The sequence below is a fragment of the Sorghum bicolor genome, chromosome 6, assembly GCF_000003195.3.
Source record: "Sorghum bicolor cultivar BTx623 chromosome 6, Sorghum_bicolor_NCBIv3, whole genome shotgun sequence".
Lineage (NCBI taxonomy): Eukaryota > Viridiplantae > Streptophyta > Magnoliopsida > Poales > Poaceae > Sorghum > Sorghum bicolor.
In genome coordinates, this window is record NC_012875.2 from 44,909,894 (window position 1) to 44,917,889 (window position 7,996).

At 51.8% G+C, this 7,996-nt stretch overlaps 1 pseudogene; it reads right to left on the minus strand.

Annotated features, from left to right (window-relative positions):
• LOC8073999 lies at positions 2,030-7,996 on the minus strand (annotated as a pseudogene).

Genomic DNA, 7,996 nt, shown 5'->3' on the forward strand with positions numbered 1-7,996 from the left:
ACCAAGGCCTCTAAGGGAGATGGAGGTGTATAGTTTGACAAAAACCTGTTCTGTATTGTAATGTAAAGGTCAATTTTCCCTAGAAAAATAGGGTTAATTAGAACAATGCCTTTATAAAATCAAAACGTCTTTGAGAAACGCCGCTACTTCTCATCTAATAATGTTTGTACCATTATATTTTATTCGAAACATAAAGGAGGTGTTTGGCACTGCTCCGTTTCAGTTTTTTTTAGCTCTACTCAACGAACTCCACCATAAAGCAGCTCTACCGTGGAGTTTGTGGAGCAGAAGGTACTGTTTGGCACACAACTCTGCTCCAGCTCTAGGAATAGGTTGTTTCTATACAAATGGTTTATTATGCCCCTGATCGAAATTACTCTTGATATTTTCTGACCAAAATAAAAATCAAATGATAGAACATTAACAAAGGCCATAATTAAAATACAAACAATTAACAGGGACGCCGCGTAGGTGAAGAAACGAGGGGTGGCGCGCACAAGATGAAATGAGGTTGCGGCATCGGGAGGGAAGACGTTTACGAGAACTAATCTGTGATTAATGAGTGACAAAGTGGGTAATTATCTTAGAACTCCATGTGGGAGTACCAAACTCAAAAAACTGGAGTACCCCCTTGAGGTACTCCAGAAAAAACATGGAGCTGGCCTTTAGCTTCACCTTTTTTGCAGAGCAGAGTTCGTAGAGCTAGACGTGTTTGCCAACATGGAGCTGGAGTGGAGCTGAAAAAACTGGAGCAGAGCAGTCCCAAACACCCTAAAAATATACCACTCGGATCCACCTGTAGCTAATCATATTTTCGTGCCCTTGCCATTTTGCCTCTCTCCACTCGTAGACATGTGAGCCTCACTCGTCATCCATTACCTCTCCTTCACCGCTCAACTCCAACCACTGTGCTCCCCTCGTCTATGCCGCATACCACCGCCATCTCGCTGCTCTCCTCGCCTATGTACAAGAGTCGTCGACGCCTATGGTCCCTATCACTAGAGCCTGGAGGGGCGACATTCAAACTTGTCACCCTCCGCACGGGCCTAGCAGTGGCCAACAACAGTGGTTGTGAAAGGCTGTGGACATACCTGCTATATCAAGCACACCACTCGCACCTACGTCGCCTCTTGCACAGTAGAGGACACAAGTTTTTTTGGAACTGTGGAAGACACAATTAGCAAATCTTTCGGTGAGTACCATGGCCAATGCTGAAGTGAAGGAGGTGAGACGAACGACACATTTAAGGTGATATAGACAATATCTTATAGCGAATATGTGGTGGTCCGACAAAAGAGTGGAAGGGGATAATAGGTGGGACCCACATGTCAGTGCGTGAGGAGCGAGGGAGTAGTAGAGCTATTTTGGGTCCATACGAAAATATGATAGTTTCTAGATGGGTCAGTGTAATTTACAGGCGAAAGTGACATATTCCAAGTTTTGGATGAATTATTGTAATGCAATAGCAATATTAGTTGAAAAACAATAATGTTTCTTAGAAATGTCAAATTTATAATGACATTGATTCTAATTAACTCAGAAATAAAAAAAATGGTCTAAGTCCTCTACAGAAGACAGAAGTATATAGTTTGATGAAAATCTATTCTGTATTTTAAGCGGAAAAATCGTCAAAAAAAAAGAAATTGCAAGGCGCACCTGTCATGCGCCTAATGTATTAACCATGTTGGTCCTGGTGGCTGCTAAATTTTCTTTAAACAATGTTTAAGTTGGCTATGTGCACATACCGTGCACCGTGCCACCAGCACACGAGCCACGGATAACTCGTGCTCTGAGTGTGCCTTCATTTGCGGCACGCCCGGCATTGGCTCGGTCGCCCATTTCAGCTCAGTCTCACAGGCCTAGGCGTCCTGTGTGGGACTAAAGCGAGATCGAGCAGCGTCTCCTCGTGTCTTCCAGTTCGTTCAATGGTTTATTACCATTTACCTGGGCTTTTACGTGCTCATTATCACGTCAGGTAGATCAATGGAGCCCAGCTGTGGCTTTTCCGGGCTGAAAGCTTCTGCAAGACTTCAGTTTCAATCGGGCTGCAAACAACTTTGTACAAACAGTGGAAGGTAACGTATAAATCTTAGGCAGAACATGCTGTGGATTATGGATGAATGGAGTTGCAGAAATGTTTCCTAGATGATATTCTGGCGTCGGCCGGCGAAAGTTTAGTTGCGTGTGGACAAGTGCACGAACGCGGCGACGAGCAGAGCCGCCTTGAGCCTGACGCTCCAGGGGATGCCGTAGCTTCCCCTGCCGACGGCGACGAGCCCCCTCACGAACGGCCAGAAGCAGAGCACCAGCCAGACGCAGCACGCGAGCTCCCCGACGCCCGGGCCACCACCGGTGGTGGGCACGCGGCCTTCCACCGCACCGGCGACCACCGCCCTCCACGCCCCGACGGCGATGGCGACGATGCTCAGCACCGTGAGCGCTGTCGGTGGGACGAACACTGGCGACGAGTCAAAGGTGAACCGCCCTGCTGGGTCCGCGCCGTCGCCGGCGCCTCCGTCGGACGAGCTCTGCTGCTCTTTGCGTGTCACCTCGAACACCGTCTCCGAGAGGCCCAGCATCTTGAGGACGACGGTGAGGAAGGCGAGCAGCCAGGCGGAGGACGACACGATCCGCTGCATCCTGTGGTTGTTCCACCAGGCACGCGCCGAGAGCCGGCAGTCCTTGTACTCGCCCAGGTTGTACGCGTTGTAGCCCAGGAAGAGGGCCAGTGGGATGAGGAAACTCGGCTCTGACGCCTGCATCATCACAACAAGATAAAATTTTTAGAAACTTGGATGAAAGTTTCACCTAAAATGATAGTACATATGGTTGGGAGGATGTATGTACAGATGATAGAACTTGGAATATAGAAGATTACCTTTGGCAGGAAGGAGTGGTTTGCGATGAGGCAGTAAGGTCCTAGCAGGGCGTAGCACAGCTCAAAAGGTGCCCTGACGGGCCACACGTCGATGACCAGGTAGGCGACGCACTGCCGGAAATCGAGGCGCTTGAACGCAGAGACAAGGCATGGGTTATGGCGGCTGAGGAGTATCTCCAGCAGGCCTGTTGCCCACCTCTTGTACTGGGTGAGGCTGGCTGGTCCGCCGGTGGGCGCGCCGCCGAGGAACGCTGGCGGGTCACCTCCAGCCGGCGGCGTGGATGCGCTGCCCGGTCAGGACATCCTCGGTCATGGACCCGTAGACCCAGCCAACCTGCAAGCACATGCATGAGTTCTTTCAGATTGCCAAAACCTGCAAAATGGTAGCTGTGAGGAACAGTGTTAATCGAGACGCTGCCCCCACGTCGCCCCCACGGGCGTCCCCTCTCTGTAACCCTAGGCATCGTTCCCATCTCTCCTCTTCTACCGCAGGCCGCCGTGGGGAAGGTCTTTCGGTCAGCTGGGATGGTGGCGGCAGGGCTATCCCCTCCCTCACATTAGGCAGCGCATGTAGAGATGGCAATGGGTACCCGAAACCCGAAATCCGATGGGTTTTTATTCTATTAGTGTAAGGGTTTGGGTCAATTTCTCTACCCATGGGTTTGTTAATGGGCAAAATGCCAGACCCAGCGGGTTTGTGGGCATGGATCTGGGAGTGTAGTACCCAAACCCGTGAACCCATGTGTTTTTGAAACCCGTAAACTTGTATTTAGATAATCATAAATATTTTGTGAAAGATTATATTAATTAAGAAAAAAGAACTCTAAAGAAAAGGATAGCTGATATATGCCTAACCACTAGCATGTTGGTATTGCATGGGTGTTGATACAGTTGTGGCCTAGTTAAGCCAGCAGCCTTTGGTGGAGATGGATAGAGGCAGCAGCAGCACACTGCACACAATAGTGCTTTATTTTGATCGTGTGCCTCCAATCCATGGCATGGTTGGGAGAAAAAATAAAATTAGCTATTTACAACAGCTATAGCTATTTTTTTTGTATGTATATGTATATTATTCTCATATATATACTACTTGAGTCTATTATTACTGTTGGGCATGGGCGACCCGTGGGTACCTGAAACCCACGTGGGCATGGGTTTGGGTCAAATGTTGCACCCGTCATGGGTTATGGGTTTTTAAATGGGTTCATATAATCTTCATGGGCATGGGTTTGGGATAGTAAAACCCAACGGGTTTGTGCCCGTTGCTATCTCTAAGCGCATGTGGTAGCGGGCTGGCGATGCCTCTCTTCGCGCAAGCTACGTGGAGCTCAGGGGACGAGGGGAGGGTTTGTGTGGATGCCGCGGTTGTGGCAACGTCGAACGGTGCCGTGCAAGCGTATGGGGATGGCGGTGAGGTTCCTTTCCTTCTCCTCCCTCTTCCATAGTCATGACGGTGGCACCAGTGTTGGTCGGGGCCTGGGTAGCCGGATCCGGAGCCTTGGTGGCTAGATCCAGCATGCCTCGGCAGGTTGACGAGGTGGCTGGCGGTGGTTGTGGCAGTGTTGGTTAGCACATCGGGCGGCGGCAGGGCTCTCTTCTCCTCACCTCCGATAGCCCTTCCTTCATGGCCATGCCAACAGCCTGCCTGCACATGGTGGCCAGATCTAGTGGCCTAGGTGACACCTTGCCTTCTCTCTCTCTCTCTCTCTCTCTCTCTCGCGCGCGCGCACATCCTTGCCAACCTAGGTGGCTGTGGTGGTGGCTTGTATGGTGGTGGCTGGTTAACGATAGTGTTTGCGATAGTTGTCATGACAGATGTGGCAACATTGACATGGGGCACCGGGTTCTAGGCCCGGCGGTCGGATGCGGTGGCCACACTGGTGGGGCACACACCTTGTGGCCGCTGGTGGCTAGGTGCTAGAGCTGGCAATGGTGGTCATTGATGGCCTCACAGTCCAATGGTGTTACACGAGCGACAGAGTTAGATTTGGCTCTATGCGTTGTAGGTTGGATGGGGTGGTGGCTGATAGCTATATATGTGGCTACTGTGTGCAGTTGGCACGTCGATGCCCCTCTGAAAGGGCTTATGTGGGGTGACAATACAGTGGCGATGGCGGTGTTGGCTAGCAAGGGGCCCAACGTCTTGGCCCATTGTTGGTGTTAGAGGATTCATTTAGCAAAAGCCTTGGCGATAGCGACACTGGGCATTGTGTTTCCCCTCTAGCATTGTCATTCGTGGGTGAAAACCCGGTATGGTTTGGATATGTGGCTGTGGTGCCATTGGCGTTGCATTTGGATTTTTGTGGCTTCAATGTCTTCTTTAGTGATGGCTCTTTGTTCTCGGCGCCTGGTTAACGTGTGGTGGCGGATATTGCAACATGAAGTCAGAGCTGCTGTGTCGGAGATGTGGCTCGGTAATGGTGACAAGCAGCAATGCCCTCCCCCCCATTGTAGGTTGGGGCTCTGCTGAGGGTCAACAACCGCTAGGGGCAAGGCGTTGGTTTGAGATTGGAAGTCGAAGCTACTATTCACAAGGTTCGGTGGGTGGCTCGTGGGTGGCGTGACATAGGAAATCGGAGCTGCTGACAGCTTTGCTTCCATGCTCAACAACAATGACCCATGACAGTGTGTCGTGTTTATCCTTAGCCACGTCACTTGAGTTGGTTCGCCCTCTTGTTTAGTTAGTATAAATTCTTTGGTTTTAATTGAGTGGCAGAGCCTGCCATTGTTAAGAAAAAGGAGGTTAAAACATATACCTCCTGGCCCCAGCTTGTGCCAGTTTCGTAGCGGCAGGCAGAAACTTGTTTCGCTGCTTCGATGCGACTCGTTAGGTCTGCCACCAGAGTCGTTGGTGCTTTGAACATGTCCCCGGAGATGATGCTCCTCGCCGACTCGATCAGTTCATTCGATCTGCCGAACCTGTTCTGTAGCTCCTTGTAAGATGGTGAATCTGCCAGAGTTTGTATTGTACAATTACAACCAGTCAAGGGCATGGACCTGAATCAGACAGAATACATTGGTAGCACTCATTCGATGTCACCTTTCATGCTGCTGCTGCTGGTGGTGGCGTGGTATGGTGGCACGCCATACATGACTTTCCTACGGTGAAAGCAACCCGTCCCACAGTAATATATGCCTTGAAGTCCGGCAACTCCGTATCCAATTTTCTGCACAAGCTCACCCCAGCACAGACGACAAAGTTGTCGATGTATATAAGGCCGTTTGTAAAAATTTTAGTTTTTGGCTGTAGCACTTTCGTTTTTATTTGACAAACATTGTCCAATTACGGAGTAACTAGGCTCAAAAGATTCATCTCACAAATTACAAGTAAACTGTACAATTAGTTTTTATTTTCGTCTATATTTAATGATCCATGCATGCGACCAAAGATTCGATGTGACGGAGAATCTTGAAAATTTTTGCGAACTAAACAAGGCCTAAGCTAATAAAGTCACCTCAATCGATGTTGTTGCCTTGAGTAGTATACAACAACACAGTGTTTCTCTTAGTGATAATGACAGTGATCTGTACCTACCTCGAACATAACCTGCATCTGGTTGCCAAAAGGATCGTCCTTGAGGGCGCCGTAGAACTTCTGTGGCACCTGGACGAAGCCGCTGTGGACGTCGTCGTCGAAGCCCATGAGCAGGCACATGGCGTGGAGTGCCACCTGCGGGTTGTTGGCGAACATGTCGCAGTCCACGTTTAGCACGATGGGAGCGTTGGTCACCACGCCGGACACCCTCGTCTGCACTCAGTAGAGTGCACAAGCAAATGTTCAGGTTCAGGAGGCACTCTTCTCCACTCATCAGTTGAGCTTATCCTGATGCGCCACCAATGGCAACGTACCAGGACGTTCATGGCGCCGGCCTTGAAGTGGTGGGGCTGTGTGGGGCTCTTCTCCCTCGAGACGTATATGAGGCTTGGGATTCCATCGCCTGCAGCATCCTGATTGTCCGACAGCACCTGAACACTCGCCGGCCGCCGGCAGGACAAGAACGTGGACCACGACCATGTTTGTTAGTTAGCAAGAAAACAAATGCAACGAGTGGCCGCACGCGTTTCACGAGTACCTTGATTATGGTCGGGTGGTTCCTGCGGTCAGCACCCACGAACTCGGCGAACTCGCCGTCGCCGCGCCGGACTAGAGACTCCTCCTCGGCGTTCTCGATCCGGTGGACCAACTCCTCGTACTCGTTCTACATGCAACAGCACGATCAGACACTGGAACGTAAGTGTGTGGAGTACTTCAGAAACAAAGCTAATTATCTATCTTTGATTTACCTTCATGGACGTCCAGGCGCGCATGAACTCGGCAACGTCGTCGGTGGTGGCGCCACCGCGCTCCGCCGTGCCGCCGCCGGAGAAGTACACGAAGGGGGCCCGGACCCCGACGCCGTGCTTCTTGCAGAACGGCACCCAGAGCTTGGCGAACTCGGCGGCCTCGCGCAGCGCGTAGCAGGTCACCGCCGAGCAGCCGTCGTCGGAGACGTAGCACGTCAGCTTGCCCGCGGGGTAGTCCAGCGCCATCAGCGACAGCACCGTGTTCACCGTCACCACCGGTGGCTCCAGCTTCGGGTCCGCCGTCGTCACGAACATGTCCACCGCCGGCAGCTCGTCGGCGCTGCTGACGACGACGAAAATAAATCAATAAATCATTACTAGCGTTTTCCTGGAGAAAACCTAGCTTAGTCTTGGTGACAGTGGCACGGTACTGTTGCCACCACCACCACGCACCACCACTTACCGTCCGGCGAGACGTTCAGGGTGCGTATCGAAGCGGACCGGGTTCCATTTGGCGTTCATGTTGATGAGCCACACCACCGTGAACCACGCCTCGCAGATGAGCGCGGCGACCCAGCACCACGTGCACGCCGCCGCCGCGCCGCTGCCGCTGGTCACCATCAGCGAGGACACACGGTGAGCGAGGAGGGCCAGGAGAAGGAAGAGAACGGCGAGGTCGGCCAGCTTCCACGCCGTGCGTGGGAGCGGGACCTTCTCCTGCAGCTGCAGCTTCGCCTTGATGCCCGCCATGGCCGCGCCGGACGCTTGGTCACTATCACCACTCAGCTGTATTTACGAACCAGCACGGGAGAGCCACAAGAAAACATATATACA